The sequence below is a fragment of the Cavia porcellus genome, unplaced genomic scaffold, assembly GCF_034190915.1.
Source record: "Cavia porcellus strain 051 isolate PalLab524CR breed Dunkin Hartley unplaced genomic scaffold, mCavPor4.1 scaffold_17, whole genome shotgun sequence".
Taxonomy (NCBI): Eukaryota; Metazoa; Chordata; class Mammalia; order Rodentia; family Caviidae; genus Cavia; species Cavia porcellus.
Window position 1 is genome coordinate 9609222 of NW_026947500.1, and position 9653 is coordinate 9618874.

General features: G+C 46.6%; 1 protein-coding gene across 13 annotated transcripts in view; it reads right to left on the minus strand.

The window, feature by feature from the left end:
• The window catches only part of Tbl1xr1 (TBL1X/Y related 1), a 169060-nt gene extending 166084 nt beyond the window's left edge, over nucleotides 1-2976 (minus strand). For 4 of the 13 annotated variants that reach the window (XM_063227190.1, XM_063227183.1, XM_063227194.1 and 1 more), the window contains exon 1: nucleotides 1231-1370. The gene's annotated coding sequence lies outside the window, so the exon portion shown is untranslated. Of the gene's footprint in view, nucleotides 1-1230; nucleotides 1371-2003; nucleotides 2180-2842 lie in introns of those variants that run through there. The other 9 variants (XM_063227191.1, XM_063227184.1, XM_063227185.1 and 6 more) reach the window with 7 other exon arrangements.
• Between the last annotated feature and the right edge of the window lie 6677 nt (nucleotides 2977-9653).

The window sequence follows — 9653 nt, forward strand, 5'->3', positions numbered from 1 at the left end:
ACTTTTTTCAGTCATATACTGTTCTCATCCCCCATACTTTGTATTTTGTCCTGTATCAGGTCTGAATCTAACCGTGCACATGGCAAAAAGCCAATTATTGATTTAATGATTGTGACTATGTACAGCAGAAATGAAAAACAAAAGGCACCCCCCTATATCCACGTAAGCAGGAAAACCTCGACAGAAAAGCAAAACATAAACACACATCACATGTTTAACCACTCTCTTGCATACTTTCTGCAACCCCTCCCCCACAGGTAAAGGCAAACTATTTCTAGTACCCTCAATAATTGGGAGCCCTGCCATCCACTCCCAGAAGACAATCCAACAAGCATGTTTTCTTCATGCAGACAAAGCTGCCCTACTTCCACACGCCATAAAAAAAGTGAGCACCTACAGTCCGAAGAAGTCAGGATGACTGAAAGACTATGGGTTTTACTTAAGAAAAATCAACGCTTGGAAACTCAAAAAGTCACTGGCTGTCTTCAGTGTGTAACAGGAATATTTATTGGGTAATATTTTGGGTAAGTGGATAAAAACACCATGATGTGACCTTATATTAGTCAAACTAGTGAAGGAGTCTTTAAGGGGAAAAGGAAAGATAATTATATTGGGGGGAGGGGTGCTTTCAGACCGAAGAGTCAGGCTAAAAATAACACATCGTTTCACCCACCATATTTTATTAACAAAATGTTTGGAAGAGCACAAGGTTCTCGACTGGAAAACAAGAAAGTCAACAGTAAACTTCCCTAAATCAACCGTAAATCACAGAGGTACTGAAACTGCCCATCCCTGGTAACTCTGGACAATGAAGAAATCTAATTTCACTAGGTTCAAGCACTTTCCCTGTATAATCATCAAAATTAATTTCAGCGTTAGGTAACCTAACAGCTTTCTCTCCAGCCAATACAACGCAAATTCGACACAAAACACACCATTGCACAACCTAAATCTTTTGCCCTCCGCTACGGCAGAGACACGGGTATTTTAGCACATTAAGAACTTCCAAAAATACTCAACACGTTAACACACGCATGGCCTCCCTGGAGCTGCCACCGATGACTCTTTCACTTAAATAAAACTCTGCTCCTGCTCAAAAGCAAGAAAATGTAAAAAATAAAAAGAACTTGACATCGGTTGCAAAGAGGAAGTTACGGAGAAACCACCCTCTCACAACGTGGCCTTTTCACTGTCAGAAAATAATGCGACCGTGTGCCACCCAAAACTTACCAGGAAGCTGGTAGTAACTTTGCCAATTCTACACTTCTGAACCCAACTTCAAAGAGCTCTGCCCACCGCCTCCGCCGCGGACACGGGCGCCCGGTCGCACCCAGGCGCGTCCCGGCTCGGCCCGGCCCGGCCCGGCCCGGCCGCCCTCCCCGCCCCCACCCGCCCCGCCCCGCGCGGCCCCCAACAGCCGCCCGCGCCCGGTGGCCCGCCGGGGTCGCCGCGCTGGGGACGCGCCCTGCGGGGCGGGGACGGGAGGACGGGGGAGCGCGTCTGCATCGCCGCCCGGGGCTCAGGGAAAATCGCGTGCACCGAGAGGAGCTTTCTCCTCGGCTAAAAATAGGCTATAAAGGAGTCGGCCTCATGATGGCTCCTTGATTCAATTTGCTGCGAATTCTTTCCCGAAAGCTTCCCCGCCTCACATCCACAACGCACAAAAAGGGGGGGTGTCAAGGCACGAAGGGTGCAAGAGGGGGACAAGGCCGAGATGCACATTTTCGGGAGACAACATGATTAGGGTGAGGATCCCCCCAGACCCAGGAGCAGGGAGCGGGGGATGGGGAGGAGTGGGCAGGCACGTGAGCGTTTCAAAGCCACCCGAGAAAAAGGGGGATGGGGGCGCCCGAGACGCCCGCCCGCCCCTCCCCCACCCGCGCCCCGGCTCCCCCCAGACGGCCGAGTCGGGCCACGCAGCTCCACGCGCGCCCCTCCCCCTCAGCCCGCACCCCCACCCGGCCGCCCGGCGCCCCCACCCGGGGTCGGCCCCCTGCGCTTACCTGGACACGGCGGCCTGCGACTCCGCTCCCCCCTCCCGGGAATGGAGCACGAGGAAACTCCCCTCCTCGCCGCCGCCGCCGCCGCCTCCAACCACCCCCAAAATAACCCCTCCGGGGGGTGCGAGGCAATTATAACCCCGGGAGCGCGGGCGCGGGGGATGGGCGCGGGCGGCGGGGGCGGGGGCGGGGGCGGGCGGCGCGGTCCCCAGGTGGCGAGCGAGGTGCTCCGCGGGGGAGGGGCGGGGGCGCGCGGCCGGCGGGGGGGCGCGGGGGAGGCGCGAGCGCGGAGAGGAATTGAGGCAGAAGGTAAAAGCTGTTACTAAGGGAAAGAGCCAAACGGTTCGGAGCAGCCAACGGCTCAGACACTCAACACTGGGGAGAGAGGAATGGGGACCAGCCAGGCACAAATGAGCTCGCGGGCCCGCGGCGGCGGCGGCCGCGCAGCAAAACAAACCCGAGCGGCCTGCGCCGGGCGGGCGGGCGGGCGGGCGGGGGAGGGGCGGCGGGCGGGGGAGGGGCGCGGGCAGCCGCACGGCGGGGGGGCGGCGGCGCTGGGGGCTGGGCTTGCGCGGCGCATTCTTTTAAAAAGCCAGCGGCCCGGCGGCGCGAGAGCGGCCCCTCCCCCGCCGCGCCGCGCCCCGCCCCGCCCCCACCGCCTCCCGCCCCTCCCCCGCCGCGCGGCCGGGCGCGGGGGAGGGGAGCCGCGTGGAGCCGCCGCCGAACTTCCGCGGGCCGCGCGTGGCGGGAGCGAGCGCGCCGCCGGCCGTGGGGACGCGTGTTCGCGCCGCGGCGGCGCACATCTCGGCGCGCGAACACGCGGGTCGCTCTGGGAAGCGTACCTGGCGAGGTGCTCCGGCTGGGCTCGGCGGCTCGCCCGCGTGCCCCGGAGCGCAGGAGCGGTGGAGAGACCGGCGCGCGGGGGGCTGGGGCGCGGCGGCCCGGCGCGAGCTGCTTCTGCCTGAGCGTGCGGCAGGGACGGATGGTGCTGTTTATTACCCGGTGGGTGTGCGGGAAGGTCTGCCGATCAGTCCCCGCAGAAATAAAGTCACCGAATGTTTACTAAATCCCTCGGAGGCGGCTCGACGGTGGAAGTTTACCCACTCGGTACTTCCTGCCCGAGTGCGCTCACCGAGGCGGTGTAAAGTGTAACTTCAGTGACTGATGAGCGCACGGCGGGGCCGAGGCCGAGGGTGGTTTTTGAAAACGGAGGCAGTGTTTAAAGCAAAATGTGCCCCTCTGTCGGAGGCGCCTGGCGAGCTGGGCTGAAGGGCACTTCTCAGATCCTCGTGTAATTCCAGGACTAAAGGGGAGGCACGCTGCATTTTAAGCTGCATCTTAGGTTTACCTGAAACTTTAGTTTTTATTTGCAAGTATCACTGCCTTAGAAGTAAATAATATTCTGGATCCCTGCTTAGGTGAGAGGCCGTCTTCATAGTGTCATCAGGGTATTTGGAAATAGTCATCGTGGAAAAGCAATGGCCCTTTCCTTTCAGGGTCAGAAACCTACATTTGCTCTCTCACACACACGGTATTTGAAGTAACTTTCACCGGTTAGGACACCGGGCCCCCTAATAAACAGAGCTATTTTGGCCCAGGGCGGCGGCTGGAGCAGCCAGAGGCCTTTTCCTGACACAGGAGGGGTGGGCAGGGGCAGGAAAACATTAGAGAGAAGGAAGAGGGCCTGGAAACTCCCTTCCAAGCACCAGAAAGAGAGTTCAAAGCAAGTGTCTCAGTGGTGTGTCCCTAGAGTTATTTTCATAAATGAAAGAGGGAATGAATGTCAGCTGATGGGAATTTAGATTACTGCAGGTTTCCAAAACACTGTGCAGTGTATTCAGGGAAAACAGCACACAGAAAGCAAGTTTTGTGCTGCAGTAGGGTCCTAAAGCAGGTGTTTATTTACTGCAACCTAGAACCTTCATGGTGATTTTATTTCAAACGCAAAAAACAGCATATTATTTTTTAAGTACTTTCAAGGATTGACTAATGACATTTGTGTATCGCTAACAACATTCCTCAGTAAATAATCTAGGTAGGTAGACTTCCTTATCAGAGCCACCCAAAGAAACTAAGCTATTGCCCTAGATTGTTGTTTCTGTTGCCTCTGTTTGGTTTGTTTTTTGTAGGGCTAAGGGTCCCCATGTAGGGCCTTGCACAGGCTAGACAAACGCTGAACCCCTGAGCTTGCTCCTGAGCTCCTGGCCTAGATTGTTTTTAGAAGTTTCACAGGGGAGCCCCTTGTTGCTGCAGATGGGTCTTCTCCAGACAACAATTATTTGTTGAAAACTCAAACCACTCTTCCGGTGCCTAAAGACTGGCCAACCCCAAACGATACCCAACCAGGTCTTCTCCACATCTGTGGCCACAGACTTATTCTCACCCTGAACGGCCCCCAGATCTTTGCTGCCGCAACAGAGGACCCATCTTCCTGAGGTTCATCCGGTCAAGGCTTCCAGGCTAAAGTTCTTACCCCACATACCAAGCTACTTCCTGAACTTGTTCATTGTCTGTTGAAATTTATCACAGTGATGATAATAATCCGTGGATTTGTTTACATATTTGTGGTTTGTAAGCTGTTTCTACATGGGAATCATTTCATTTGAATATCATGATAAAAATTCCTGATGTTGAGGACTTGTTCCAAAACTTTTTTTCCAATAAAGCATACTTCACTATTATTAAATCACGCTCACTGGAGACCCGTAGTACTTTTTGACAAAATCCTAATTATGATAATTATGATTCCTTCAACTAAATGAATGAGATCATACTTTGACCAGTTTATATTCTAGAACCCATGTGAAACAACTGTGTGACTTGGACAGTAAATACTTGGATAAAATACTAGAATAAATGAGCTGCCTTACAAAGGTCACATGTGCTTTTACTTCACCACCCCCAGCCCCCAGTCATTCCAAAGTATCCAGCACACAAGATCAGACAGAGGCTGCACCAAACTTCAAGCAAAAGTTAGGCCCACTGTGGGAGATACGGACAAAGAATTAACTATTGTTACTAATTTTCAGTGCTTTGTCCTAATCTAAAAACTGTCATTGTGTTTTCAGTTTAAATGTTAATATGTTTCTAGAAAGGAGAAATTACTGTTACAAAGAAATTCTCTAGCAATGAGACACAATGTTAAGGAAGTTCTCTTGAACTTTGTAGCTAATCACGACAATAAGAGACCTCTTACCAGTAACTGTTAGCAGAAATTATTTGTGTGCTGTAAAGTGGCTACAAACAAATCCTACTTTCTTTTGCTACAGTAATCTTACACGCTGGACAAGATTTCATCTACACAGTTTCATTCACTCAAGACAGAACATTTAAAAGTTAACAATGGCTTAATCCCAGACCTATAAGATCATGTATATTTTAAACCACCATGATATTTTATATTGTTTACACTAACTGACATAAATCTTCAAAAAAACAAAAAGAATGAAAAGACATATGATACCACAAATATCCAGTAACAAGAGTTACTAGTACTGCAACTTATTTTATACTGTCTACTCACCCTGGAACTCAGGAGTTTAATGTCTGTGGTGTTTACTCCCAGGCAACTTGCTGATACCCTGTTACATGTTTCTGTTTCATTTTGACTTGTGCGTTTCTTCATCTGTGGTTCTTCTGGCTCTCAACTTTTGCCATCCTGACTGACATGCTTGTTGGCCACATGAAGTCTAGATCTTAGCACAGGAGCTCCTCTTCTCCATCTGTGCAGAGCACAGTAATTTTTACCTTTCCTCATCATTGTGAGCCTTGGCACAGTTTTCCACACCTCTATGACCTGATTTCATTACAATCGTAAACTTTCCTTGGGAGTCTTCATTTAAATTATAAAACAGCCAGTGTGGTGACCGATGCCTATAATCCCAGCACTCAAAGACTGAGGCAAGAGAACTGAAGGCGAGCCTAAATTACATAGTTAGGCACTGTCTAAAAAAACAAAGGAAGCCAGGCTTGGTGGCATATGTCTGTAATCTCAGTACTGGGTAGGCTGAGGCAGGAGGATTTTTGCAAATTTGAGACCAGCCTGGGCTACAAAGTGAGCTCAAGACCAGCCTGAACTACATAGTGGGACCCTATCTCAAAAAGAAAAAAATTAGCCACAAAACCCCCACACAACTATGTTTTACGGTTTTGTTATTGTGGTAGTAGGGATGAACCCAGGGTCTTCACACTAAGCTATATCCCTAGCCCTTTTTTATTATTTATTTTGAAACAGTATTACAGAGTCACCAAATTGCCCAGATTATGCTCAAACTTGTGACCTTCCGGTCTCAGCTTCTCAGAGTGCTGGAATCATAGGAAAGCATGGTCACACCCAGCATAACTATCTTATGCATATCTGTGTCTCTCAAAATATGGAAATAGCAAGTTGTATCCTGTGTTTGTCTTTTAGTCAGAACAGAAAAACCAACCGCATACACAAAAGATTTCCCCATCAATCACTTACTTACATTGACCAGGCAAGTATTTCTTCAGGCAGCACTCAAGCACTCGTATTGTGCTGATGGTGCTGCTGTTCATTCATAAACCCAGCAAACGTTTGTTGAGTGTTTCTTGTGCAAGTCTCTGTTGAGAAAGCTGTGTTTATTGTTGCTGTTGTAGTTGCTGTGCTAGGGATGAGACACAGGGCTTCACACATGCTAGGAAAGTACCAGTAAACTATACCCCTGGCCCAGGAAACTGTTTACATGAGCTAATGCGGCTCTACTCTTCGCAGAATTTACAGCACAGTCTCGTGTTGAGTGGGGATTAGAATGGACAGACGTTCAAAAAGTGAAAGTATCTGTATTAATTATTGTTTGACTGATCTCACAAAGACCATTTAAAATAGTCCAAATCAGATAAAAGTTTGTTTTGGTTTTTGTTTGTATTGCTGATGTTCCAATGCAAGCGTTCCAGAGTAAAGTGCCTAAAATCCATCTTGCTCCATATGTCAACACGAATCTTCTATCTGGTAGTCTAAGATGAGTCTCCTGGCTCCTGCCATCATATGCAAATCCTAGTTGATGGGACAAAAAGAAGATAGATAGAGGGCTATGTCTTCCCATTCAGAATACCTGACCTGCCAGTTGCATGTATTACTCTTAGCTGAGTGGCCAGAAGATTTGTCAGATGATTGCATTTCCTAGCTTAGTAAGTCAGGTGAGTGATAAGCTTAAATAAACTGGGGAGCTGACTGGGACCTGTGTTATTTTTAGAGAGTAGCAGAAGTCTGCTTAGTCAAGAAAATGAAGTAGGGGAGTGCAGCTATCAGCAAAAGAATATTCCAGGCAGATGAATTAGTGCAAAGGAACAGAGGTAAAAGCAAATGTGTTGTCTCCTAGAAATGACAAAGTATCAGTTGACTGGTATGACTCACAGGAGTGGAAGAGGAGGGTCAGGGATCAGATGGAAAGGGCCTTTTCCTTTGGTGACATGGAAAGCCGTTGGAGGGTTTTGAACAAACAAGCAACTTGGTTCACCTTCTGTATCAAGAGAAGGCTGCTGACTGCTGTTGTACATGACACCCAGGGTGAGCAGGGCTGGTTAGGGGACCAGTGCAAGAGGCCCAGTGAGATGGGTGGCAGGGAGATGTTTGCAGGAACTGAGCAAGAGTGAGGCTCTGTGTACCTTTTACCAGAAAGAGGTGGGATATATTTTGGAAGCTGTTACAGAAAAACAAGAGTAAAAGGTGATTCCAAGATTTTAGACCAAGAAAATGGAAGGATAAAGTTTGTCTTTACTGAGATGGGAAAAGTTTATGAGGGAGAAATGAAGAGTTTTGTTTTGCAGTTTGAGGAACCTATGAAATATCCCAAGGAACGTTGAAGAGACAGCTGGATATGCAAATCTAGTGTCAGAGGAAGTTGGAACTGGAGATACAAATTTGAGATTCATTACTAAAGTAATAATGTTTGAAGACATGGACCTAGATACAATAAACTGGAGTGTAAGTGTTGGTAAAACTTTGAGTTACTTGTTAACTCCAGTTGTCTCTGGCCCCAAGTATTTTACAACCAGTGTTCCTCTCTCAATATAATCAAAAGCCTAAATGTATTTTATCACACTGTAGGTCAACACAAAGTAACATTCTAACTGCAAGGATGTTGATGGCAACATAGAAAATATTAATTGCTACCATTTATTGAACATGTTGCCAAGTACTTTCCAAGGTGTTTTGTTTATCATCTCTGATTTTTTTCAGCAACCTAGAAAGGCAATATCAGAGAGAGAGAGAGAGAGAGAGAAAGAAAGAAAGGAAGAAAAAGAAAGAAAGAAAGAAAGAAAAGGAAGAAAGGAAGGAAGGAAGAAAAGGAAGAAAGGAAGGAAGGAAGAAAGAAAGAAAGTGCTTTCCTGTAGTCAGGCCAGTCTCCTGGCAATCCTCCTGCCTCAGCCTTCTGAGTGCTGGGAATACAGGCATATGTTCCTGTCTCTTCTTATAAGGAAATTAAACCTATTATAACATCTACACCCTTCTGACCTAATTATGTCCCAAAGACTACATGTCCTAATACCATACCATTGGGGTTTAAGGTTTCAGCATATGAACTCGGGGAACAAAAACAAGTAAATTATATTATCTTGGCTTGATTTGTAAAGAAACTGAAGTGTTAAGATCAAATACTTTGTCTAAAGTCATGCTGCAAATGGCAAAATAAATACTTGAACTCAAACTTTCTGAATGCATTGTCTGCTTTTCCACTGAGTGGAATTAAGCAGGTCAAGGCAAGAAAGTGGAAGTGTTTGCCAAAAAGTACTTCTAAAGGAGAGCAGAGAAATGCAAAGCAGGAAAAAAAAAAAAAAAAAAAGGAACTGCTTGAGGGGAAGAACCACATCATAATCACATTTATGTGGCCCACATTTCCTAAATTAGCATCTTAAAAATATTAACTGAACGCAGATGTGGCTGTAACCAATCAGATTTCCTCCGATGCCCTTCTGGAGATGACTAGTGTACCTGCTGAATAGGAAAGAAGATCTTTGTTCATTCAGCCCCACCTCTCACTGCTAACCTGTGCCTCTGTGACAACTGGGGTGTGATGTGCCTTTGAAGAAAGGTTTTGCAGCAAGAAGACAGTATACAGCAATTCAGTTTCATTTGTTAACAAGTTTGAAAACCTAGTTTTTCTTTAGAAACTCAAGCTGCAATTCTAACTCTATTTTAAGAGGATGTTTACAATTTGGTTAATTAAATTCCCTTGAATTATTAAACTGCATTTATACATTCAACGCATTCAATCTCCTTTTAAAAATACTTGTTCAACAAAAGAATTGTAAGTAGTTAAGTAATGCTCATAAATATAAAATGTAAATCTTAAAATCTCTTGAACATCTCAAAAATGTTTACAAATTTCATATCCTTTCACTTAAAATCACAAATCTAAATCAATTATTTCTAAGTTAGATGTTTCAATCTGGTATCACAAGGATAATCCATTAGTCATTTTGAAATGTTAAATTTTCTTAAAGATTACAAAGGGTTAAAATGCCAACTACAAATTTGCACAGATATTTGTAAACATTAATTTGTTTTATTGCTTTCATTAGCTTTGTGCTTTTCCAAATCCAAAAGAAACTTAGGTTTTATTAATTCTTGTGGCTCAGGTGAATTGGGGTATTATCACAGTTCAAGGTGCTATCACACAATATATAAGG